This window comes from Myotis yumanensis, unplaced genomic scaffold (assembly GCF_028538775.1).
Source record: "Myotis yumanensis isolate MYYU_CA2020_CCGP unplaced genomic scaffold, mMyoYum1.0.hap1 SCAF_8, whole genome shotgun sequence".
Classification (NCBI taxonomy): domain Eukaryota; kingdom Metazoa; phylum Chordata; class Mammalia; order Chiroptera; family Vespertilionidae; genus Myotis; species Myotis yumanensis.
This window is the reverse complement of record NW_027223759.1, coordinates 57319656-57347016: the sequence shown is the minus strand read 5'-3', so window position 1 is coordinate 57347016 and position 27361 is coordinate 57319656. Positions and strand designations below refer to the sequence as shown.

General features: G+C 39.0%; 1 long non-coding RNA gene across 2 annotated transcripts in view; it reads left to right on the top strand.

Moving 5' to 3' along the window:
• LOC139015686 (uncharacterized) overlaps positions 1-27361 on the top strand; it is a 117198-nt gene that overhangs the window by 5100 nt on the left and 84737 nt on the right. For both annotated transcript variants that reach the window (XR_011472481.1, XR_011472480.1), the window contains exons 2-3: positions 6171-6282; positions 6751-6865. This is a non-coding gene — a long non-coding RNA (uncharacterized lncRNA). The remainder of the gene's footprint in view (positions 1-6170; positions 6283-6750; positions 6866-27361) is intronic.

Genomic DNA, 27361 nt, shown 5'->3' with positions numbered 1-27361 from the left:
GGGGAGTTGGGGCACCGCCCCCTGTCACGCACAGAGCAGGGCGGATCAGGGGGTTTGGGTGCCACCACTGTCACACTCAGGGCAGGGCCGATGGGGAGGTTATGGCTCTACCCTGTCACACACAGAGCAGGGCCCATGGAGGGGGGGGGGGGGAGGTTGGGCGCTGCACCCTGTCACACACAGAGCAGGGCCGATCAGGAGGTTGGGGCTCCACCCCCTGTCACACACAGAGCCGCAGGGTGATCAGGGGGTTTGGGCGCTGCCCCCTGTCACGCTGATCTGGTGCCAGGAGGCCTCACTGCTCCGCTGATCCCGGTGCTGGGAGGCATATTACCCTTTTACTATATAAGATAGAGGCCTGGGGGCCGGCTGGTTTGCCCTGAAGGGTGTCCTGGATCAGGGTGCGGGTCCCCACTGGGGTGCCTGGCCAGCCTGGATGAGGGGCTGAGGGCTGTTTGCATCTGGTCACACACCCTTCAGGGTGGGGGTCCCCACTGGGGTGCCTGGCCAGTCTGGGTGAGGGGCTGAGGGCTGCTTTCAGGCTGGCGGTTTTGACTGCTTTCAGGCTGGCGGGAAGCTCCCAACCACTCCTTTTTTTCTTTTTTTTTTTTCTTCTGGGCCAGCTTTAGCTTTGGCTCTAGCTCTGAGGCTTCCACTGCTGGTTTGTTTGCCGTTCTATAATCGAAACAATGTATAACTTCAGCTCTGAGATCCCAGCCGGCTATATTTGTTAGAATGTTTCAAACTGCCAGCTCAGAGGCCTGCAAGTCAGGCGGGGAACGTTGCAGTCTGCAGTCACTGGAGCAAGGAAGCCTCCCTGCTCGCTTCAGTGCATGGCTGCCGGCCGCCATCTTGGCTGACAGTTAATTTGCATAAGGATACGCTGATTAGCCAATCAGAAGGGTAGCGGTCGTACGCCAATTACCATGTTTCTCTTTTATTAGTGTAGACTAGAGGCCCAGTGCATGAAAGTCATGCATGGGGTGGGGGAGGGGGAGTCCCTCAGCCTGGCCTGCAACCTCTCCAAACTGGGACATAACCTCTTGCAATCTGGGACCGCTGGCTCCTAACCGCTCACCTGCCCGCCTGCTTGATCACCCCTAACTGTTCCCCACTGCCGGCCTGATCGCCCCTAACTGCCTCTGCCTCAGCCCGCCACCGTGGCTTTGTCCGGAAGGACGTCCGGAAGACGTCTGGTCTATCCAGTCTAATTAGCATATTACCCTTTTATTAGTATAGATTGTTTTACCATTTTGTGCATGTGTCAAATCTTCTTTGGGGCCTTCCAGAAGGTGTGGTTATTGTGTTGAATGATATCCAGAAGTTCTAACCAGATCTTGTCAGAGCAAATGTTTCAATCGACACACCTAAAAGCAGTATCTGAGAGTTCCTTATGCTCTACAATCTCACCACCACTTGAAATTGTTTAACTTTTAAATTTTGGTCAATGAGAATTATGTCAATTTTATTATTGTTTTAAGTTCTGCAGTTGAGTTCAATAGGTAGTTGGTCATTTTGGTTTCTTTTCTGTGAATTTCCTGTTCTTCCTCCTTCTTTTTAAAATATAATTGTTTTTCTTATCAATTGTTATGGTTTTCTAAATAGTTTGGATAGTAATATTTTATCAGTTACTTGAGATGCAAATATCTTCTCCTAGGTTGCAGTTGCCTTTTACCTTTTAAACACTATTTTTATTTTTTAGCACTTTTAGGTTCATAGAAAATAAAAAGTTGCTATTTACCCATCTCTGCCAATATAGTTTACCTATTATTAATATCATGTTTTATTATGATACATTCATTACAATTGATGAACCAATATTGATATAACTTAAGGTCTATCATACATATATATGTATGATACATGTATATGTATATACATATGACTACATTAGCTATAAATATTCATGCATTAAGTTTTTGCATGGTTCTAAATTTTCAACTCATTTGGGTAAATACTTAGGAGTGTAATTTCTGGTTCAAATGGTAAATCAAATCTATGTTAAATTTTTAAAAACTGCCACACTGCCTTCCAAAGTGGCTGTACCATTTTGCATTCCCACCAAAAATGAATGAGAGTTTCCATTGCTCTATTTATCATGTTTCTTATTTTCTGTACTTTATGATGCTTTGACATCTTGGGCCTTGCTGAGAAGGTAGATGGATCAGATTGCACCTACTCAGGTTGTACTGCCTCCTCTCCCTTACATAAATCCTGTGCTCTCATGGGTGGTTTCCTACAAAAAGTTCACTGGAGAAGAAGAAAAAGAACTTAGCCTAGTTTAAAGATGGCGCTGTCCAAAGTGGACTATGATAGCATTACAGCCCCACACAGGATTGGACTTTGAGAAAGGAAAGCCTCTCGGGTCCAGAGTTTAAGCAGTACTTGCAGCTGGCCTTTTTGTTTTTTTCTCTGGAGGACTTCTTGGATGAGGTGGAGGAATATATGGACACTGATTAGTGGGCTGTGGCTACCAATTTGTCTAGAGGGTCAGATAAGAAGGTTATTGTTAAGAAGGTGTGAGGAAGAAGTATGTGGATGTTTCCATGAGGAAGGATCTTAATGATTAGGTAGAGAAGAGGGCTATTTTGTGAATATTAATTCGCTTTTTCCTATGACTTCTTTTTAAAAAAATATATTTTATTGATTTTTTACAGAAAGGAAGGGAGAGGGATATAGAGTTAGAAACATTGATGAGAATGAAACATTGATTCAGCTGCCTCCTGCACACTCCCCACTGGGGATGTGCCCGCAACCAAGGTACATGCCCTTGACTGGAATCGAACCTGGGACCTTTCAGTCTGCAGGCTGACGCTCTATCCACTGAGCCAAACCAGTTAGGGCACCTATGACTTCTTAGTGCTTGCTTGAGCAAGCACAAATAAAGTAGCAAAACTACAGTGACAAAGAGTTATGTATGTCATATTAGTTACAGTAGATTAGACAGTGGAAACAGACACCCAAATTTACAACGGCTCGAATGTAATGAAATTGTATTTGTCGTGTTCATCACCATCCAGAGGACATGTTTCTGGTAGGTAGGTGCCTCTGACCCATAAAAGACTTCCATGTTTACTGGAATGTATGCTACTTTTTCTAGTGAATGTGTAAAAGAATATGGTAGGGCAGTCTATTTAAACAGCAACAGAATGCTATCATTACCAAATAGAGAGAGACTCAAATATTGCCTAAAGTCCTACAAAATTGTTATTTAGTAGGAGTGACACTTTGAAAATTATTTCTGACATGTTTTGTGTCTTTCAATCTTTTCAAATATTCCAGATGACTATAGATTTGAAGGTATTTCTAAAACCTTGAGATGTTGATAACCATCGGTATATGAGTGATTTGTTTATGTGCCCATTTTATCTGCTAGACTGTTCACTACCCTACAATAATAATCATTTTGTCTTTGATTCCAGACACTTTAGATAGTGCTTAAGAGATTGAAGATTTAATAAAATTAAGTAAGTCTTCCCTAAAGAAATTATGTCTTTTTTTTTAAAGAATGTAATGGATATAATGTCAAATCATCTAGGGAGATTAGAACTAATATTGAAAACAAAGTCGTGAAATTTTGACTTCTGTACTTTTAACACATCACAAAAGTAGTTCTGTATTTATTTTTCGGTTCAGTTAAATCTGGTCAAGGCACAGGGCACTTTGCTTTTTGATGAATAAATAGTTCATGGTAGGAATCACTCCAGTCTTTGGATGGGGTATATAAAGAGCAACATGGAAAACAAAGAAAATAAATCTATTTGGCACAATTATCTTTTTATAATATGCAGAAAGAATGCTTTAAACCACATTGTATAGGAAACTGCTAAAAAAAAGAAAGAAAGAAGAGCTTAGTATATGCATTAGGCAAATTCAATTTGCACATAAATTAGAAACTTGAGTAGCAACAATTCGGAGAGTGGTGGAAGAAAGCTACTGTGTCAGCAGGTTTACAATCTAGTCAGTTTGGTATCTTGACTGAGTTATAAATAATGAAGCCTCAACCTGTTCTTCAAATATATTTTATGAATAGTTTAGAATTTTTAGCACAATCATAGGTTCAGAAATAAAGTCTAATTAACTAAAGGAGAATGTCCTAGCACAAAAGCATTCTGACTTTATAAAAATTTCTTCTGTGTGCTGATTAAAATGGGTCATGCTCACACCTAGAAAATACTGCTAATTTTTAAAGATGTATTTAGTTTCAGGTTGAAGGTTTGTCATGAACCATGCATGCCATTTGGAGAAGGGTTTTTCTTTTATGGCCTTCATATGACTTGATCAATATTTTCTTAGTCTTTGTTGATTAGTCAGAAGTATAGACAGATGATTCTTATATTTTTCAAAGACATATTTCAATTTTGTCTTTGATGTTATTTCTACAAGAAATGCTGTGTAAAGTCAGATTTTAAAAAATCACCGGAAATTAAACATTCAACATTCTTAATAGAGAGGATGGTATAGAGCTCAAACCACAGAAGGGAAGAATGATTTTCTATGGTTCTAAAGGAGTGGGGAAGAACATGAATAACATTTAATTTTCAATTGAGTGTTTTCCATTGAGAAAACTGTAACTTCCTATGTTAAAGAAAATGCTAGAAGAGAATTGTGATAATTTATGCCAGATTGATATGGTAGATATTTCTCTCTGTTCATCCAAATCTTTTTCTACTTCTTCCTCAACACATAGCTAGACTACATTTTCCAGCCTGTCTTGCAGTTAGATATGGGCATGTGACTTCATTCTGACCAATAAAATGTGAGAGGTATGCCCAAGCACAAATCTTCATAAAACCTGCCTATGGCCTCCCCATGCTCTTCCCCCTTCTGTTTACTAAATGTAAATGATGATAAGACTCCATGAGATAAGGGTGCCACAAGATGGAAAGATTATTGAGTGAATGACCATGTGGAGGACAACGCCCTATTAACAAAGAACATGGTGTCTTTGGCTATTAGGGAATAAGAAATATATATATATATACATTTATTATGTTTATTTTACATGATCCATTAATATTTATATACACATATTTATATTTATTTTTTTTATTATTTTCAGTATTAGCTTACCTTAATATATCTGGTTGTAATAATTATATCTTAAGTTATTGCAAAATAGGAAGTAAAAATAAACAGAACAAACAAACAAAGCTTTATAGACTAAACTGTACCATGTGCTTGCTTATAAAGCAAACTGCAGGTTTCATGGGGGTTCCTTACTGAACACTTTATAAAGACAAATGGTAGCTTTGGTCTCAGAGTTAACAAAGTTTGGAGCACAGGGAGATGATGATATGCTTTGGAACACAGTGTGACTTAGTGAGGATGGTATCTAGATTTCTCAATTTCAGTTTTTTATTTTATTTTGTAGGATTCAGGTTTTGAAAGCTTTGGCTCTGTCCTACTATAATGTAAAGACACATTCCAAATGCAACAAGCAAAACAGTTTGTCTTGTGTAGAAAACTCTTACACATTTCCATTTGTATGCAATGTTTTTGTTTTCGTGTATTTTCTGTTGCTGTCACCGATATGCTAATGATATGCTATTGCTATCTGGAATGCATTCAGCTACACACCACTGATTTCATTTTTGTGCAAAGAAGCAAAAACCTGAGACTTTAGCAATGATTACAATCTTCTGCTCAGTGAAGAAAAGCCGCAGCACAGATTTAGATACAAAATACACACACCAAAAAAAAAAAAAAAGAAAGAAAAGAAAAAGAATGGTGATAATCTTATTAACCTTGAGTTTTCCCATTTCCTTTGAGTTTTCAAGTTGCAGAGTGAGAATTTTGAATGGTAGTGGCCAAATTTTAATATTGTTGTTGATTTACTACCAACCTAATACTCTTTCAGGAAATAAAAGGAGGAAACTGCTCTGAAATGGCAACAAATCAGAAACTAAAATTTCAAAAAAAAATTTTTAAATTAGTCTGCTGTTGACCAAAATGGAAGTTAATCTGTGTTTCTCTCAATACTTGTTAAAAATTAAAATGCATGACCATATGATGGAAATGTATATGTGTGTGCATATGTGTTTTGTATATGTATATGCATATATATGTATATATATTCTTCATTGTTTAACATTTAATTTTTTAAACAATCCTCAGAGAAAATTCATACTTTGTAAGAATAAGACAGTACAAGTATCCATGTGTTTCAGAAATCATTCCTGAAGAAGCAGTGGGAAGCACTTCATGTCAACTTAAAAGACGCTTAACAAGAGCCGGTTAACTACATGTCCAAAAGATGCTGTGCAACTCGTGGAGAAATAGGTATAAGACATATCCCTTAATAGGCACATGCCCTCAACCTCCACAGCAGCTTCCTTTGACTGATCAAAAGTAAACATTAATAGTCAAAATACTTTCTACCTTACTGGGGACAAGGGATAACTTTCCTGGAATTTTGCTTACACACCTGCTAAACTAAATACTCTATTTCCATCTATTGGGAAGTAGTGCAAACCATGGCTTCGGGATTAGAAAGTTGGGTTCAAATTCTTGGTTTGAACACATATATCTCTGTGTTGGGCAAGTTTTGTGCAGTCAAGTTACTTCAGGTTCCTCATCTGGAAAGAACATGTGTATAATACATAAACCTAATAAATGGAAATGACTTGGCAAGTGCTGGATACATGGAAAATGATAAAAAATAGTAGTGCTTGAAGGAGGAAGAATATGATCTACAACTTTGAAGTACTGAGCAAATTATTGACAAAACTGTACGTATTGCATTTTCAGCATATGCAATTTTATTTGCTACTCATAGACCTCATTTGAGGTCGAAGAGCTTACCTTTCCAGAGTGGGAAGCTGTTTCCGAGGCATTGAGGGGTTTACCCAAGATCAACAAACCGGTAAGAGGCAAGGATTGAACTTTTGATCCAGATGTGTGTGACTCCACTGTACCTCATGTTCCTCCTGAAAAGTTAAACTGCTAAGCAATGGCAGAGGTTACCAGGGGAGTGAAAATACCCAAATTGGTAAAAATACAAAACAAATAACGAACCATCCAAGTCAAGATTGAAATCATCTCATTTTTAAAATTAGATTTTTTTAAATGTCAGTTTCCACTTAGGGAGCATTGTTGGGTGTATTCCCAGGCGAGCAGAGCTGAAGAGCTGAGGCTGCGGTAAATGTGTGTGCACTGTCCAACTTGTATTGCTGTGTGAGGTCCTGAGGAGGAGCCTTCCTCTAGTCTTTGATGTGGCCCATACTCTTTGAAGTAAACAGCATAAACCACTACTCATAGTTGCTATTTGCACTTAAGTATCTTGCTTCATGGTGACTGGGCAATACTAATCCCACTACCTACATTCAGTGTGCTCTTGTGTGAGTTTTAGAGTGGAAGGGGTTGGGGACCACAGTGGGTGGGGACCACAACTGTGCATATTCCCTGAGTGAAATGATTTCCTTTGGGTGATGTATAAGCAGCTTTATCCGTAAGATCAGAAAATCTGATTTGTCTTCTTATCCTTCCATTGTCCCTGTATTAAACTAACCATCTTCTTAATCACCAATGCCCCCACCATTTCATTCTCAACTGATAAAAATCCACTTACTCCCTCAGTGAAAGAAAAGGTTTCTGCATTTAATAAAGAGGGTGAATTATCATTTAAGAGGTGGTTTTCATATTGAGAAAGGGACCTAACACTCAGGTAATTACGATATGGTAGTAATTGAATGGAGCATGATGGTTTAGTTCCTTATTACTAGAGATTTCAATAATATTTAAAGTCCTTCTGAATATTGAACAGGAAAACAAGTTTACTGCTTACTCCCTAAATTCATTGAAATTCATAAAAACAAAGATGATAGCATCTAACAATTGTCTTAAAGGGATTATTAGATCTTTTCTTAAGGATATTTGAGAATCCTTGAACTGTGAAAGTGGCTCTTATGTTTCACAAGGCAGCTACTCACTCGGTATTTACCTCAAATTAGGGATTTCTTAAAATTCTTTGTAAAATTGGACAGGTGCAGGTTGAGACAAGTGGCATTTAGCAATGCAACTGTGGAGTACATTTTCCAAGACTAAAAATGATGACATGTGTGGATACACGGTGCTTTAGAGAGTGCTATCCAATTGAATTTTCTGAGATGAAGGAAATCTTTTCTATTTATGCTGTCCAAGATGGTCACTACTAGGCACATGGGGTTATGGAGCCCTTACAACGTGGCTAGTGTGGGGGCAGGAAGCAGAGCAGATAGCATGTGCAAGAAGGTCAAAGCAGGCAGGAAAAGCGCCTCATCTTGAGGAACCAACAACCTCGTGCAGAAGACAGTCCATATCATTAGAAATGAGGAGGCTGGAGCTCAGGGGCGAGTGACTGGCAGCAATTCCACACCGGCTGGGCCATCCCCGGGGGCAGAGAACATGCAGGGCTGGGCTGGACTCAAAGCCTGCGGAGCACTGAGCCCGGTTGTCTGTGGGAAGAAGGAAAGACAGCAGGTGTCACTGTTCAGGGGTTGGTGCTGAGGCCTGGAAAGTAACCTGGGTGGGGCCACGAATCCCTTCCTAGAACAAGGGCTCCTCCGAAAACTGCCACCTTCAGAGCCGGAGGCCCACGGCGCTTCTGCGGCCGTGAGTCCAGTCAGGCTGCACTCCGGGCAGAATGGTAAGGTGCTTAGGTGTCGCTTCAGTCTCCCCTCACACTGGTTTCCTGTGGCTGCCATAGCAACTTGCCACAACCACGTGGCTATTTGCTCTGCTTCCCCGCATTGCATCCCCAGACACTTTCTTGGACCCTCCATTCCTCTCTCCCTACTTACCTCCTTCTCCTGCTCCTCTCAACCTCCCAGTCAACACCCTTACTATTCTGACCTCTATGACCGTGGATTAGTTTTGCCATATGCCAACCTTCAGATAAATGGAATCGTACAGAAAATATTCTTTTTTGGTCTGGCTTTTTTCACTCAACATTCAGATTGTAAGTTGAATCCATGCTGTTGCATGTAACTATAGTTTGTTCTTTTTCATTGCTGAGTAATATTCCATTGTATAAATGTACAATTGTTTATCCATTTTATTGAGGATGGATATTTGAGTTATTTTCAATCTCATTTGCATATTCTAGAACACACACACACAACCGTGGCTAGTGTGATTTTAATTAAATTTAAATATGTAGCTAGTGGCTACTGTATTGGATACTGCAGCTTGTAACTACAGATATTATTTTTGTCATTGCTTTTTAGTTATTTAACGAGATAATAAGATTGAGGTAATAGGGCTTTAAACTCTAGGAGATGATGGGAGCAGCCATTTTACCTTGCAGCTAGTAGCAATTACTGTGCAGATTTCCTTTTAGATTGAGACTTCTTAATAATTCCTGTGCAGAAAAAGAAAGTGCTCTGTGTTTAAATATGGCCATTTAAGAAAATTGTTGCTACCAATTCCTGGCTGATTTAAATACTTTAACCTATCATTCATTTCCTTTCAGGGATAAATTTGTTTTCAGATTTCTATCCAATGATGGGGAGTCATGCCTCATAGGTCTGACAGGTTTCACATGAGAGCATGTTGACATATTTATTGGCTACCAATGGGTATAATAAAATAGGCAGAGTGAACAAAGGATAAGGTAGTTCATGCAGCATGTAGTCCCATTACTTTGCAATATAAAAAGACCCTCATCTTATTTCAGATCAAAAAGCATTTCACAAATTCCCCAAACAAACATAAATAAGAGAAGAAACATAAAACTATATAACTCCCTGAGATAATGTTCAGCTGCAATGGGAAATGTAACAGTTTAGCATTAAGTTATTAGGCTGAACAGAATCAGTGCATGAAGAAGTCAAAAGTTATAAGAAACCAATCATCTACCTCTATTTGTAATTCTCATTCATCCCTACTTTGAGAGACCTGTCTGCCTGAGGAGTACAACCTACACATGTCCTGGAGGCAATGGAGGCACCAAAGTCTGAGAAATCCCTGCCTCATAGGGAGTTTGCATCTGAATCATTGTTGGCAATGTGAGGTGAATAGAGGATGGAAAAAGTCAAGGGAAAGAGCCTGACCAGCATGGCTCAGTGGTTGAGCAACAACCTATGAATCAGGAGGTCACGGTTTGATTTCCGGTCAGGGCATGTGCCAGGGTTGTGGGCTCGATCCCCAGTGTGGGGCTTTCAGGAGGCAGTCGATCAATGACTTTCTCTCATCATTGGTGTTTCTATCTCTCTCTCCTTCTCCCTTCCTCTCTGAAATCAATAAAAATATATTTTTAAAAAACAAGGGAAAGAAAGTTCTTTGAAATGGATTATTTTCAACTTTGAAATATCCCATCCTGAAGGTGATTGACAAATAATTATCAAGCTTATTTTAACAGAAGGATAAGAAAGAAAAAATCCGTTTAAAACATACCAATTCAAAGGACTTCTACTATTTTATGGGTAGAAGAGTTGTGTTTTTCACCTAAAATGACTAAAACATTTTTGTACAGGAAATTGATTTAATTGAAGCGATTCTTAGGCATTGCAAATATGTTTGGTTCATGCCACCATTCCCAGGAATTTATAAATGGGTTCAGAATGTTTTTCAGGCACCAGAAAATAAACCTCCAAGCTATTTACTACCTCCATGATATATAAAGTTTGCAGTTTTGATTTTGTGTGATTATGTTCAGCAATGGTGACCTTTAGAGGCAACAATATTGAAGTGTAATGAGGAGATGTTTGATCACTGGTATACAATGAAGAGTTGGTGCTACTTCCCCATTTCTTCCTGGAATTCGTGAAATTCAACTGACAGGCTTTAACCTTTAGACTGCTGAAGTTATAAAATGTATAGGGATTTAGGCTGTTTATACAACACGTCAGATATATGAAATTTTCAGACACTGCAGCTTCTTTTATCATCTGGTAAAATGATTTTGTATATTTAATAATAACAGTCACTGGTAACCATGACAGGCTGCACTCGGGTATATCACAAAGTATATCAAGTGTAGGTTGAAGAAAGTAGGAGTGGGGGGCCACTGAGTAAAATAAATAGAAAGTGGGTATTCTCCCCAGATCAGGTGTTCTCAAAACAGATGAATAAGGCTCTTCTACTGTTTCCTTCCCTTCTAGGCTAGCACAGAAGCTAGTAAGAGCTAACCCCAGGTTCCGCTTGCTAAAAATGTCATTGAACTCAGGAATATTTTAAATGAAAAAGAAAAGGTAAGTGTGAGGTGCTAAAGCAGCGGTTCTCAACCTGTGGGTCGTGACCCCTTTGGGGGTAGCCTAAGGCCATCGGAAAACACATATAAAATTACATATTGTTTTTGTGATTAATCACTATGCTTTATGTTCAATTTGTAACAATGAAAATACATCCTGCATATCAGATATTTACATTATAATTCATAACAGTAGCAAAATTACAGTTATGAAGTAGCAATGAAAATAATTTTATGGTTGGGGGTCACCACAACATGAGGAACTGTATGAAAGGGTCGAGGCATTAGGAAGGTTGAGAACCACTGTGCTAAAGGATCAAAGACTCTGATTACCAGATGGAATTCTTTTTGGAGCTTTAATCAGTGTTGGTAATGTGGATGGGGGAGAAAGGAAGCCAATGAGAACAGAAGCTCAAGATCTGGGGCCCCAATGTTATTTAGATTAATTCATAACAGTATAAGCAGAATTCCCCAAATAAGTTATATCTCATTCTTGTTTAAAAGACATTTGACTAAGTCACTAATTTCTTGGCTGAAGCTACAAATATTAATTGATAATACAATCAGCCTTTCCTAAGCAGCCGTGGAATTTTGGTTCTCTAGACATGAATATGAAGAGTATGGAATAAGGATGTGACATTTTTAAGTAAGCTCATGACTTAGAAGCATATGTATTTAGTGATAGGAACTTAATCTGTAGGGAGAAAATAAATTATCCTAGGTGTTAATTTAATAACACACATGTAAAATAAGCAAATGATTAGGAAATTAATGGTAGAATCTATTTCTGGATATTTATGGGAATAAAAAGTTTCCACCAAAATGCAGTATTCATGCATCTTGCTTAAATGATGACTCTATGGCAATAGAAGAAATCTATTAAATACCTAGCTAGGTTTGAAGATTCCAGAGATGAATCAACAAGCATAGTCATTGACCTTAGCTCTTTGGTCATTGACCCTTCTTCTTGGGGACCTAGTTCTTTTGAGGACAAGTTCTAAACTTATTTCTCTTTGTATTCCTGGTTTCTCATACAGAATCTGGCAGATAGACACTAAATGCATTTTTATTGAATGAATGGAGTAATGATTAAAGACTAAGAATTGAACACCTTAAAAATGACATAACTGAAGAATTGATGGTTTGCATTCCATATGTAAAAAAGAGAGCAATGTGAATAATGTAGCATGTTTCCTAAAGAAAGTCAAGTCCATTGAATATTTAGAAGATCTAGGGCCAAGAAGATTCCTTTGAAATCTTACTCAGTTGGATCAGGAAATGTTTACAAAATTCAGTGTATTTAGAAAAAAGACAGTGATATGTGGGTCATGGAGGGTAGTTTCTTGAGTGTGTTATACTCAGATTCAAGGCCTTTGTAAAGACATCAGTTGTCCCTCAGCCCAGTCTGCGCCCTCTCCCAGCCTGGGACCCCTCAGGGAATTTCTGCCTGATGGCTTAGGCCCACCTAAGCCGGCAGGCAGACATCCCTCTCACAGTCCAGGATACCTCTGGAAGTCTGGGACCCCTCGCTCCTTACCACCTGCTTGCTTGCTGCACCTTACCACTTGACTTGCCGTTGCTTAACACTGTCATGGAGGTGAGAGAGGCTCCTTCCACTGCCACTGTGCTCGCCAGCTGTGAGCCTGGCTTCTGGCTGAGCAGCGCTACCCCTGTGGGAGCACACTGACCATCAGGGGGCAGCTCCTGCGTTGAGCATCTGCCCCCTGGTGGTCAGTGGGCATCATAGTGACCGGTTGTTCTGGTCATTCTGCCATAATTGTCGCTTAAGCTTTTATTTAATACTAGAGGCCCGGTGCACGGAATTCGTGCATGGAGGTGTGTGTCCCTCAGCCCAGCCTGCACCCTCTCCAATCTGGGACATCTCTCTCAGAATCCAGGACTGCTGGTTCCCAACCGCTTGCCTGCCTGCCTGCCTGCCTGATTGCCCCTAACTGCTTCTGCCTGCCAGTCTGATCAATCCCTAACCACTCCCCTGCCAGCCTGATCAATGCCTAACTGCTTCGCTGCTGGCCCGATTGCCCCTAACTTCCATCCCCTGCCAACCTGATCATCCCTAACTGCTATCCCCTGCTGGCCTGGTTGCCCCAAACTGCCCTCCCCTGCAGGCGTGGTTGCCCCTAACTGCCTCCCCTACAGGCCTTGTTGCCCCCAACTGCCCTCCCCTGCAGGCCCAGTAACCCCTAATTGCCCTCTCCTGCTGGCCTTGTCACCCCTAACTACCCTCCCCTGCTGGCCTGGTCTCTCCTAACTGTTCTCCCCTGCCGGCCATCTTGTGGTGGCCATCTTGTGGTGGCCATCTTGTGTCCACATGGGGGTGGCCATATTGTGTATTGGAGTGATGGTCAATTTGCATATTATCTCTTTATTATATAGGATTATATAGGATACTAGATGCCTGGTGCATGAAAATCATGCATATAGGGGGTTCTCTCAGCCCAGCCTGCACCCTCTCCAATCCAGGACCCCTCGGGGATGTCCGACTGTCCGACATCCCTCTCACAATCCAGGACCACTGGCTCCTAACTGCTCGTCAGCCTGCCTGCCTGATCGCCCCTAACCACCTCTGCCTGCCTGCCTGCCTTCTCCTAACTGCTCCTCCCTGCTGGCCTGTTTGCCCCTTAACTGCCTCTGCCTAGGCCCCTGCCACCATGGCTTTGTCCTGAAGGATGTCCGGAAGATGTCTGGTCTAATTAGCATAATATATATATATATATATATATATATATATATATATATATATATTCACCTGATAAAACTTGAACTATGCTTCCAAATATTTTCAATACCTTGTAGCAGTCAACATTAGTTTCTGACTAGTTAGAATGTAAAATGTCTCTGAAAGTAGTTATTCCTGTCTTATCTTAAGAGAGAGAATCAACTGGCAAAGAAAGAGCCTTGAAAATTCATCTTGCATAATCCTCCTGATTCAATACAAAAATGTATGCAACTCATCAGTAAAATAGTTATTGGTCCTATGGGGATGAAGATCCTTTAGTCTTATTTGGTAAACTCTTCTGTGATAAAGCACGTATGCTCTGAAAAAATTATGTGAAGCATTCATTCTCTGTCTCCAACTATACTTCCATGGTGTATTACTGTCTAAATCAGTGGTTTTCAGATTGGGCTGTGAGGAGAGAAACCATCGTGATCTCTAAAGGTGCTTCAGTGGTTGGGGCTGAAGAGGTGAAAAGTGAATAAACTTTTTTTGACTTTCTTTAGCTAGAAAAGTTCTACTTCATAAAATTGCATTTGACAAAAGGTGCGCTAAACCTAAAGTTGGAACCTGTCATTATGCAAAGAAATATCTGTTTTAGTTCAATTTGGTGGCTGAGAGCTATAAACAGAAGTGTTTTGTTACAGACTAGTCTCCCATAGCTTGATTTCATTTGAACTGGGATTGCTTTTAAAATTTCAATGTTACCTCATATATATAATGTTTAGAAAGCTCGCAGGATACAGCAACAGCTAGGCTTGATCCTGGTTTTGGGAACTGCATATAATTTGGAAGGATCTCTTAAGACATATCATACAGAATTAGAAAGACAGAACTCCTAGGCCTCTGTCAGATCCTGGGAAGTGGCTCATGTGAGCAGTGCTAAATCTTCATTAACTTCATGGTAAAGCCTCCTCCCACTAAGGTATGTGGAAAGAAAGAATGTTCATATGAGGTCATGCCTTTTAGCATGCATTTCATTTGTGACAATTTCAGGAAAATAGGATAACTCTGCAAAAACAGCCAGATTTTTTTTTTTAAATCTGAAGATTAGAAGAAGAAATTCACTAAAGATGCAATGTATTTTTAAATGACCACAAGTCCTGAGTCATAGCTATTTATCAAAGAATTACATGAAAGAGGTGGGGAAGTGTCCAAATTACATCTTGTACTAGTGAGAACAAGATCAGATTCAAGGGTTTCTGTGTGGTCCGATAATGTCTCAAGGCCTGTCTCAAGGTCTGACTCTGTTAGAGTTCATTGAAGTAAGTGCAGGAAAAAAAGCAAGCTGCTCCATGACACTCCAATATGATGAAAGTATTCAGTATTCAAATTCAGTACCTGTAGATCTTTCAATTTCTAAGCCTTCTATAATATCACTTAGAAATTATTTTAAAAATTTAAATTTTTTCATCTAAAGGAGAAAAAATTTAAAGTGACATTATATTCAATTTTGAGCTCCTGATGGTTTGTTTTATTCATAATGATGATAGGTGAAATAATCTTCTTCCTTTATTATTTTTAATTACTATTTATTGAGTACTTGTTATTTATGTACCAAGCACTTTACATACATTATTTCAATCCATTCTCACATTAGCCAATGAGATAGGTACTTATTTTGTCTCACTTTGCAAGTGAGAAAACTGAGGGATTGAGAGGTTAAATATTTTCTTGAGGTATTCTAGGGATTTTAATAGTCTGACTTCAGTGCCTGCATTTTTAGCCACTATGCTATATTACTAACAAGGCAATTATTAATAGTGTATTAGTCAGCTCGGGCTGCCCATAACAAAATACTACAGACAGAGTGGTCTGAACAATAGAAGTCTTTCTCTCACACTTTGGAGACTGGAAGTCCAAGATCAAGGTGTTAGCAGGGTTGATCAAGGTGTCTGGTGACAGCTTTCTCCATTAGGTTGCAGATGGATGCTCTCCTGCTGTGTACTCACATGACCTCTTAGGTGTCTCTTCTTTTTTTTTTTATGTTTTTACTATAGGCCCTATGCACGAAATTTGTGCAAGAGTAGGCCTTCCTTCTTCCGGCTGCCAGCACTGTCTTCCCTCTGGCACCTGGGACCTGGGCTTCCCTCGCAGCCCGGCTTCGTCAGGAAGGACATCTGGTTTAATTAGCATATTACCCTTTTATTATTATAGATTGATTTCAGAGAGAGGAAGGCAGAGAGAGAGAGAGAGAGAGAGAGGGATAGACACATCAATAATGAGAGAGAATCATTGATTGGCCGCCTCCTGCACGCCCCCTATTGGGAATCAAGCCCGCAACCTGGGCATGTGCTCTGATCCGGAATTGAACGTGATCTCCTGGTTCATAGGTTGTTGCTCAATCACTGAGCAACACTAGCCAGGTGGTGTCTCTTCTTATAAGGGTATTGATTCTATCAGATCCGGACCAAACTCTTATGACCATAATAAACTTTCCTTCCTTAAAGGTCCCGTGTCTAAATACAGCTACACTGATGGTTAGAGCTTCAACACACACATTTTGAGGGGAAACAACACAGTCCATACAAGTAATGTCACCTTAATTTTCACAAAACAGCTATTCTCCAAATTAAGTACATCTTGATCGACTGTATAAGAATGACCATTTGCACATTGCCTTCTTTCTCCAACTCACATGAAGGTTATTTCCAACTTCTACTCAACCTTTCTCTCCAGATGGCTTCTCTACTGTCCTGGGCACAGACTCCTACCTGCTGACTTCTGGGGCCACTGTGACTATGTGATCTTCCCAACCAGTCAGCTTCCTATATTTTTCCTGCCTGGAGCAGGAGGAGAAATGGAGTCCCTGAGGATGCTCTTTTTACCTATTTTCTTCATTTTTCACCTCTCACAGATCAGATCTTTCTGATATGTGTTTATATTCTTTACCATTTAGCTTTCCCTGAGCTCTTTCTTCTCTATTTAGCTTATATGTATATAATATATATAATTATAAATATCTCTCTATATATCTCTCAGGGCAGGATTTTGTTGCCTTACTCTTTCTCTCCTTTAAAACATTCATTTGTATAGGTGAAGCTTTGGGGGCAAGTGTTACAGTTGCCCCAGGGGCAGCTTCGAAGGCTGGGGAAGTGGAGAGGCAGGCCTGAAGCTGAAACCCTCAACATTCTTTCCTGATCCCTTCAGAGCATCTTGACCTTGCTGCCATTCATTTCCCCTTCGAAGTGTTCTCCCTCCTTTCTCCTATGTAATGAACTTCTTAGTTGTATTTGAGCATTCTGTCTGCTTTCTCAAGGGCTTGACTTTTTCCTCTTGCCCCTTAAATAGAAAAATTCTCCAGAATTTTGCTCTTAGATTTATATTATCTACCCTGTATACTTGTGCAGCAAACTTAGCTCTTTCACATTCTTGAGTACATTAGTGAGGTTTAAACTAGTGGGTTGATGTCAGGCTCTACTAGTTGACCCCCATGCCAATCATCAAATGCTTAAATCCTAAGAGATTTCATAGAGCTCAGCCTCCCAAGATATCTTTAGAGTTAGATAATCTTCCATCACTTGAAAAAGGGGTAATCATTTCTCTAGGATATTCATTTGTAGAAACAGGTATTTTTCTTTTATTCATATCAAGGAAAGATGTAAACTTAGTTATCTTCATAGAAATCAAGTGTTAATCCTCACCCAAGGATATTAATTTTTAGAGAGTGGAAGCGAGGAAAGGAGGGGGAGGGAGAGAGAAAATGAGAGAGAGAGAGAGAGAGAGAGAGAGAGAGAGATGTGAGAGAGACACCTCTATTGTTTGCCTCCCCCACACACCCTGACCAGAGCCAGGGATTAAACCTGCAATCCAGGTACATGCCCTTGACTAGGAATTGAATCCACGACCCTTCAGTGTGAGGGCTGACACTCTAGCCACTGAGCAACACTGGCCAGGGCATGGCTTTGATTTTTTATTATTTATATATTTTTTTGTGTCTTTGATTTTTAAATTAAAAAAAGTAATTAAACCATAGCATAACAGTCATCTTAGTAAATTTTTATAAATCATATTCAGGGCTTTAAAAACTAAATAAATATGTTATTTCATCAAAAGAAATGTTTAAGTGAATAAGAATATTTGTTTTTTCCCACTTAGAAGGAAAATTATCAATTATGACTCTATCCTTGGCCTGTTTGGTTGACCCACATTACCATCTGAACATCTCCATGTTCAATAAAAACAACAATAAGCAACGTGCTTCAATGCAGATATGATTTAACTTCTAAATTTTTTCTTTATTATTTTATAAACAAATTTTCCTTAAGGAAGCATTAAATTATTATTCTAGTTTTAGAGAATATTGCAAACCTCATGCTATCATTTATATACTCTGTGACTGTTTTAGCACTGGATTGATATAAATTTGTGTGTGTGTGTGTTTTTAAATAATACCTCTATAACAATCAGGATAAAAAAAACCAACATTAATTTTCTCCCTTCCATTTTTATCCCTACCGGAGACATTAACTTGTTATTCTACAAACAAGGACTTTAAATGCAAATAAGAGAATCATACCAGAAGTTTCAACTGTCAACTTCTGCTTAGAAGATCCTTAATAAAACCTTCCTGTCAAGATTTGTGTAACATCTGACAAAAATCACTGGTCTGTAGTTGCAAACAAAGTATTAATCAAGACAGCCCCACTGTGGCTTAATAATCTCAATGACAGACACTTCTTGGCAATCAAGGTTCCTCTGATGATCATCTAATCAAAAGCAAGTACTGATTCTATCTCACCGTTACTTTGGTTGAGTTTATAGAGAAGAGAGAGGACTCATCTATAACCAAACAGATTCAGTAGCACCTTGAAAATCAAAGGAGCATGCACAACAAAGTGTTTCTACCTCTGAGTTACAGTATCAAGTAACAGTAAATAAATTCAATAACAACTTTTGTAGAGCTGAGCAGCCTCAAGTTTTTCTTGGCCGGAGAATATATAAAAGTGACAATATTGAAGGAGCCCAGCATTCAGGAGCCTGAAGCTTGACTTCCCGCCATGTGAAGGTGTGGGTATTAATTTGGTTAATTTCTAATGATCATCCGTAATAACTTACAAAAGAGTTTGAATAATGAAACAATGTAAAAAGAAATTAGGTTCCAAAAATAAGCCTTTCTAAGACAGAAAATGTCTTAAAAACCTGCAGTATTTAGAGGCTTAATTGGTATACTGGGTCATTATGACATCTCGCTCGTTTCATTACCCTCCTAATGTATTATTAGTTGGCAGTTAAATACTGTCTGCTGGGACCTAAGAGTTTTTCCTCTTGTCTTTCTGGTCATACTTATTGCCTAGGCCGACAGCTTACCTGTAGTGAGGAAGAAATGGAACACCAATTAGAAAGCTTTCAGCCCAGCACCCATGGAAAAGCCAAAAGCTGATAAAGGTCAGCGTGAAATTTGAATGACAGGGCTAAAGTCTCTTACTCATAATTTTGTGTTTGCAATAGAATTCAGAGCAATTCACAGCCTTAAAGTCCTTAAGTGAGAACAGCAATTAATTGTAATGAATAATCTGACAAATCTGGTTGACATATGGCTGCTAATGCCCTCCTTTCTAGTGGGAGCAGTGGAGGGATTAGATTAACTCAAATGAAATCTGGGACCGCCATGCCATCTGCATGTTCAGTAGGAAACGGTACACGTTAAATGGTGAGTGGGTAGATAGCTGTCTTGTACTCATCTCTCTCTGAGCCCTTGGCAGATCTGGGAATAGCAGTTTTATTACTGCACCAGCTGCCTGTCAATAGAGGAATACGGAAAGGAACAGAGTACAACCTAGAAAGCTAATATACCAAGAAGCTGTTAAAAATGAACTAGATACAATTAACATGGATTTCTAAACTTCTCTGTTTATACAATGCATATTTATATCTTAATTTTTGATTCACCCTGTTGAATAGTCACTAATTAAACAATGTCACCCCCATCTGCCCTGTTTATTTACAGGCCCTAGGTAGAGATACAAGTGGCAGGTAGAGTCGGAATTTCCCATATTCTTGGAAGTGAATAAAGCTAACTTTGTATTAGAGGGTCAGGTAGAGAATGAGGACATGAAATAAATCCACAGATAATCCCTACACCTTATTTGGAAAGTTCCTCCTCCTGGCCTCAAATTCTGTCTCCCTCTCCCCCCCTCCCCACGCTGCCGCCCCCCACCTTTTTTTTTTTTTTAACTCCAAAATGAACAAGTAGTGAATTGGAGTTCATTACTTTTCCCCCTGTTTGGCCTCTGTGCTTCCTCTGAGGGAGGAGGTGGTCATCAGAGAGGTGTCAGATTATTAAAAGCAAGGGAGAGCTCCCCGGCGTTGTGACTAATTTTTGCCAAATCCAGTGTTGAGCATTTCTGTGAAGAGAGAAAGACAGCATGCACACTTATTTCTTCCCACCAGCTTTGAAAGTGTTCATCATCAAGCCAAATGCCTTCTTGATCTTGCTGCCTTGCTGAGTGGAGTTTACTTTTTATTTTACTTGAATGCCTTGTATTAAACTCCTGGGCTATACTGTTATTTGAACAAACAACCCATACACAGACCTTCCCTTCGGGGTGTGAGTTAAATCCCTGCCCAACTTGCTCACTTCCACTTAGGCCCCCGTTGCCACTGCCAGTTATTAGGCCCTGGAGAATATGGCTCCTGAAACCTCATTCCACCTCTTTCTCTTTATAGGCTTTTCACTCGATCAAATTAAATCCACACAAACCTTGTGTGCTCACAAAGAAAACAAACGGAAATTCCCCAATCTCTTGTCACTCACAGTTTCCTAGAGGCTTCCATGGAGCAAACGCTCTCTGATTCCAGCTCTTTTTCCATCTTATCAGAACTGCAATACACCCCTGCTTTACAGGGTGGTGAAGCTGAAGCACAAGCCCATTAGCTGAGTCACTTTTTTGATGAGAGAGAGAGAGAGAGAGAGAGAGAGAGAGAGAGAGAGAGAGATCACGGGAGAGAGAAACATTGATTGGCACCGGACCGGGATCAAACCTGCAACCTCGGAATGTGCCCCTGATTGGGCATCGAACTTGCCACCTTTTTTTTTTTTAATGTATGGGACGACCCTCCAATCAACTGAGCCCACTGGCCAGGGATAGCTGGTTCCATTTAAAAAAAATTTTTTATTGTTGAAAGTATTACATATGTCCCCCTTTTTCCCCATTGACCTCCTCCAGCCTGCCCCGCCCCCCACCAGAGGCCTTCACCACCCTATTGTCTGTGTTCATGGGTTATGCATAAAGTCCATTGGTTCACTTTTAATCTACTAACAAGTTAGCACTGCTTGGCAACACCCAGACTTGTACACAGTAGCCTTGTCCAAAATGAGCATTTCAAATGAAGAATGAAACAGAACTCCATCTTCCTGCAGGCAATTATGGAGAAAAGTCAGAATACGAAGAGAGACAAAATTCCCACTCTAGAAACATTAGCGTTGATGGCTAGTTTTTAATCCCTTCTTGTCAGTGGTTTAATATGGAGGCAGTGGGATAGCAGTGGAAATATCACTGCCCTGTTTTAGGAAAATTTCATCTTGACCCAATGTTATATGGTCTCGGGCAAGACCCTTCATCTCTGTGAGCTTCAGTTTCCTCTTTAGTAGTGAATTGGTTCAACAATGTGATGTTGGTGTAGGTGTAAGAATTTTCTATTCCTTCTTAATGTGAAGTGGATGGAGTTAGGTTACCTACAATTAAAATGGGGTAGCCATTTCTCTTTTCCCTAAGTAGTTTGATTACCATCTCTAATTCATCTTAACATTTTATAAATCTTAAATGTGCTTAAAATACCACATCTAGTAATGATATGTACTAAAAATTAGCCGAGATCCTAATAACTTATTTGTGCTAATTAAAGTATATCTATACTTATAGGGTTGCAATGGAATCTCCAACCCCCAGGTAGATTTTTTCAGCTGCTTCTAGCTTTTAGCAAATCTGAAAGAAGTGATGCTACTTCAAAGGCTATTAAAGCCAGAAGATTTTATAGCCTTTATTGGTAACACCATACAATGTTTTAAGAGGATCCTTAATATTTGCATTTATATCCTAAATGTAAGGTCAGCCCCTCATTTTTCTGCCCACAAGAACAATAAAGTTGTTGGTGTTCATAATGGCTGAACTGTTTATTCAAGTGTTACTGTAGATACAACCAGTATTTTTAAATATTAGCTTTTACAACACCATGAAATTTGTACTCTGTGATCATTTTGAATATTTTTAAACAGCAGTTATTAATGCTAATCATACATGTTACAATTACAAGTTCAACTCTTACTCAACTATAAAATGAAATATTTAGATTAAGCCTAAAATCTTTGTAATTTTCTTCTCAGCAAGTATAGAATTTGAAATATATGGACACTTCCTCGATAATGTTCAGGGGTGATGTTTAAAACATTTACTTTGGCCTGAGCAAGAAACGATGAAAACAGACACCATCTGGAAAAAAACTGGTATGGTCATAGAGATGTCTATTGGCTGAATATTAGTAATATTGAATGTAAAGATTGCAGTTGCTCAAACTAGTAGCTATACTAATAGTTTCAATACTCAGACTGTGGGACCTTTGAACTTTGGGGAAAGCAATGGTCTCAAAACTGTGGTCTAGATCAGCAGCTTCAGCAGGACCTGGGAAGCTGTGAGTAAGGCAAATTCTCAGGTCTGTCCACTGAATCAGAAATTCTGTATGCAGGGCCAGCCATTGCTGTTTTAAGCAGCCCTTCAAGTAATTTGGATGCATGTCCAAGTTTGAGAACCACTGCTTTAGATGATAAGTTTTGGATTACCTGCTTCAATATTGAACAGCTCTCATGAACCTCTAGAACAGTGGTTCTCAACCTTCCTAATGCCGCGACCCTTTAATACAGTTCCTCATGTTGTGGTGACCCCCAATTTCATTGTTACAAATTGAACATAATTAAAGCATAGAGATTAATCACAAAACAATATGTAATTATATATGTGTTTTCTGATGGTCTTAGGCGACCCCTGTGAAAAGGTTGTTTGACCCCCAAAGGGGTCGCGGCCCACAGGTTGAGAACCGCTGCTCTAGAGCATTCTCTTGTATTAGAAAAATAAGGATAAAAGAAAGGGAGATAAATAAATAAAGCAAATAAGTAAATGAAAGGATGAGAGGATAAGGTAAAGAAAACTTGACTCTCATAGGGTGATAGATGCTATAGAAAACCACCTTAAAAGGTTACTCACCAGCAGGAAAAACCACCAGTTACCCACCCTAGTTTAAAATGCACCAATCAAGAAGGTTAGCAAATGGTTTTTAAGGTCCCTTTCAGGTCTTTATATATATATATATATATGCCTAAGCAACCATTACTACCAAATGACCGGAACAACTGCAACAACCCGTTGACCAGTCACTATGACGCACACTGACCACCAGGGTGCAGACGCTCAACACAGGAGCTTCCCCCTGGTGGTCAGTGCACTCCCCCAGCCAACTTCCCATGGCCGGCCAACCTCCCGTGGTCTCTCCCCGCAACTGGCCAACCTCCTGCAGTCCCTACCCCTGTCTCTCCCTGTCTCTCTCCCCTTCTCCCCCCCAGCCAGCAGGCACTGATTGGCCTGGCCCCAATAGGCCCTGATCGCCGGCCAGGCCTAGGGACCCCACCCATGCACGAATTCGTGCACCGGGCCTCTAGTATATATATATATATATATATATATATATATATATATATATATATATTACAGAGAGGAAGGGAGAGGAAGAGAGAGAGAGAAACATCAGTAATGAGAGAGTATTATTGATGGGCTGCCTCCTGCATGACCCACACTGGGGATCGAGCTCACAACCCAGGCCTATGCCCTGACCGGGAATCAAACTTTGACCTCTTGTTTTATAGGTTGACACTCAACCACTGAGCCATTCCAGCTAGGCCAGATCTTTTTAATGGTATTTTATTTCTCACCTAAATCCCTGCTAGGTTTTTTGTTTTTGATTATTTGTTTTTCTCTCATATGTGATTATAGAGATCAGCTGGTCAACCACCTTCTGTGTAATGATACATAAAAAGTTTTACCCTTGCCCACTTCCTACATGCTCTTCAATTGTTCAGCTTGGGCAAGAACTGTCTTCACCCTCAGCCCAGACCGACACTCTCCGCCAACCTCCAAATCCTTTTGCCTCGGCGGGAGCTATTTCTCTCACCACACCTGGAGAAAAGTTTCCCAAACATTCTGCCCTTGTTTTCAGAAGAAACTGCTGGGATTTGTCACCTAATTGTTCATCTGACTCTCAGACACTTCTTCACAACAAATGAAAAGGAATTACTAAAATGGGAAGCCATGATTATATCTCCCTTTAGTCCTCCTTAAGAGCTTGGCCTTGGAAGAACACTCAATAATTCTTTATTAAATGGAATCGAATCACTTAGCCTAAATAACCTTCCCTCACTGGTTATTTCCCCATCTCTCTTTAGCTACACTGACATTTATTTAAAGAAGGGTTGCGTCACGATTCTTATATAAAAGGGTGCCTCCCAAAATGTGTACACACGTGAATAATTCTAAAGGCAGTGTTTATTAAAATACATTTCCTTTTCAGACTTGAGCTATTAGCTGTTAAAGTGTGTGTACATTTTTGGGGAACGCCCTGTATATAAGATTCATATATAGGATCGTGCTGGATTTAGGGAAATCTGCTAAACTTATGATGGATCATAATCAAACTCTTATTAACTACAATTCCTTGAAACTCTTTAATACCTTTGTCTCATACAGGTTGTTTTTCGCTAGGTTTAGGCCATGGAAGTATTCCCAATAAGCTTTATCTTATTAGACACAGTTTAGACATTTTCTCAAGGTGTTAAAAATGATACCCCTCTCATTTTGTGTTATTTGGCAATTAAATGAGCCCACCTACTCTTCTGTACCCAGCTCATTGATAAAGAGGTTAAAGGAGTTAAATTAGCTACTGCTTGGGCACAGCCTATCATGATATTTCAGTATGTTCCTTAGAGTTGTAGAATCAGGTCACTTTTTAAAAGACAATTCCGTGCACTGTGATCAAGGGTACTGATTTATGCACATTACTTTGTACTGTCAGGTTTGTCCCACGAAATCATTGGAGACAGTTCAATTCAGTCTGTTATCAATTGCTCTTTATGGCACTATATTGCTCTCTTGGGGGTTTAATGCAGGCTTTTAAAAATTGTGGCTGTGTATCCAATAGAAATTTAGAGAGGTTCCCTGTTTTTCTACGTACTAAGATATAGACTTCTTTCTCAATTTCAGTGACTCTCAACAAATGAGTATTCAAAGAGAGAATCTTATATGAAACTCCTGTTTTTCAATAGTGCTGGATAAAAGCCAGTCAGCTCGATATTTTTAATGTACCAGCTTATTTTAAAAGTTTGCTACCTCTGAGTTTCCTGTCCTAATTTTTTTAGTTACTGTATTTGTAAAGATGGAAGAGAAAGGAGCTTTTCAGTCTTTCTTTGGTGCCGTCTATTTATCAATCACTTTTACCCATTTAATAAAGGAGTCACATTTTCTTTCTCCCCATTCATCTCTTGAAGCCTCCAACTTCACTTGACCCTGTCATAAAGTCCTAGAAAAAGTATATAAGAGTTTGAAAGGCTTGCGGTTCCTACAGCCTTCTAGTACATTTCAATTTTGTAGCACAATGAATACTGACAGTATAATAGAGACTTTAAAAACAAAGGGAAAGCTAACTATGAATGCTGTAAGAATTTTTAATTTCACTAAACTCAGCAGGTGTAAGGAAGCATTCTCTTGCATATTAGGCCTATCAAGTCATTATGAAATTGAAGAATTTAATCTGCATTAGTAACACTTTTGAGTCCACATCAGATTTTTAAAATGTTATTTAAAAATGTAATTTTAAAAATAAAATACTGTTGCAGATGTCTATGTTCTTCATAGACATCTGCATATTTAAGCAATATGCTTTAGACTGAATTAGGTTTATTAAAAAAAATCTGACTGCAACTTAAAAAGTAATTTTTTTGGATGGCTATAATAAATTTATGAGATCAAAGAATCACATCCTTTTATTTTAATAACTGTCACCTGGGTTAAGAATTATGTTTAGTTTAAAAAATGGAAGCACTACTACTACTACTTCTAAATTTATTTTGTTAACGAAGCCACTACATAAATTTAGCACTTTTTAAAAAATTAATTGCTCACACTGAAAAGGGCTAAATTCAGAATAACTCTCTGTTTCAAAGACCTAATTGCCAAGGACCTAGCCTTAATATTAACTAGCATAATTATTATGCAAAGCATACCCACCCAGAATGTTTGCATAGCTATCACAAGCGCTTTCATAAATGATGCTTTAATTAGTCTTAATTAGAATTTGTTTAAGTCAGCAGGGAATGCAAGGCCCGTGAAATGATGTATGTAATAAGCATCAGGCTCACTTTTTACTTGGGGAATAGAGCTGACAAAATCACATCACGTTAAATTGATTCAGTCAGAATTAAAATTCTTATGGTATTAATTAAATGGGGGATCTCATTAGCAGGCTGCAGGGTGACAGAACGACTCTTTGGCGACCAGATGTGAGGAGAGAAGCACTGAAGGAGAGGACCAGTAGACCCAAAAGTCATCTTATTTTTACAAGTAGATATTATGACATCCAGCTTGGTCCAAAGTTGTCCACCTATATATGATATTAAGATTCCAGGAACTCAGAACAATTTTTTTTTGGTTTTGTTATTTGACTACTGAACTTTGGTAAAAAAATCTGATTATTCAGAAACATCATTTTTATTTGAAAAACCAACTCAGTAAACTTGAGAATCAATAAATAATTGTAATAAATAAATATTTTTTAAATTATTTAAATACATGCTTTTCTTAATGGATATGACAGTCATTGAGAAATTTTATCTAAGATTCTTTCTTTATTTCTTACCTACATATATTGTTACTGATTCAACGCAACACTAAAAACATAATTTCTATTTAGTCAACTAAATAATGGGGTATTGATTAATGTGTTCACAGAGCCACTGGTGATTATTTTCTTTCTGCTGTATGGTAAGGAAAAGGCACATTTTGATATTTATAAAACAGTTCTGAGTTTGCAAGTCTAGTTATGGATGGATGATATTTACTTCCAATTAGCATATGTTTTGTGAATGGCAAGGGGCATATGCTGCGGCTGTGTACATTTTTGGTCAATATTAACAATTTAAGGCTTTGGCTTCATTCCTTCCAGCATTTGTAAAAATGAATATTTTTCTTGTAAATGCTGAATGAGTAGAAAAATGCTGAGGCTAAACCTTCCTATTAAAAGACATGGAGTTAGACAGCTGATATTTAACTATACAGGAAGTGAGTCTTAATTATTATCCATAGGAAAACATGAGGTTTTTTTGATACATAGCCAAATATTTAAAGAAAAATCATAAAGTTAATTTAATAGCTGATAGTACTTAAAAATTATACTCATTCACAAATTGTCATAAATAA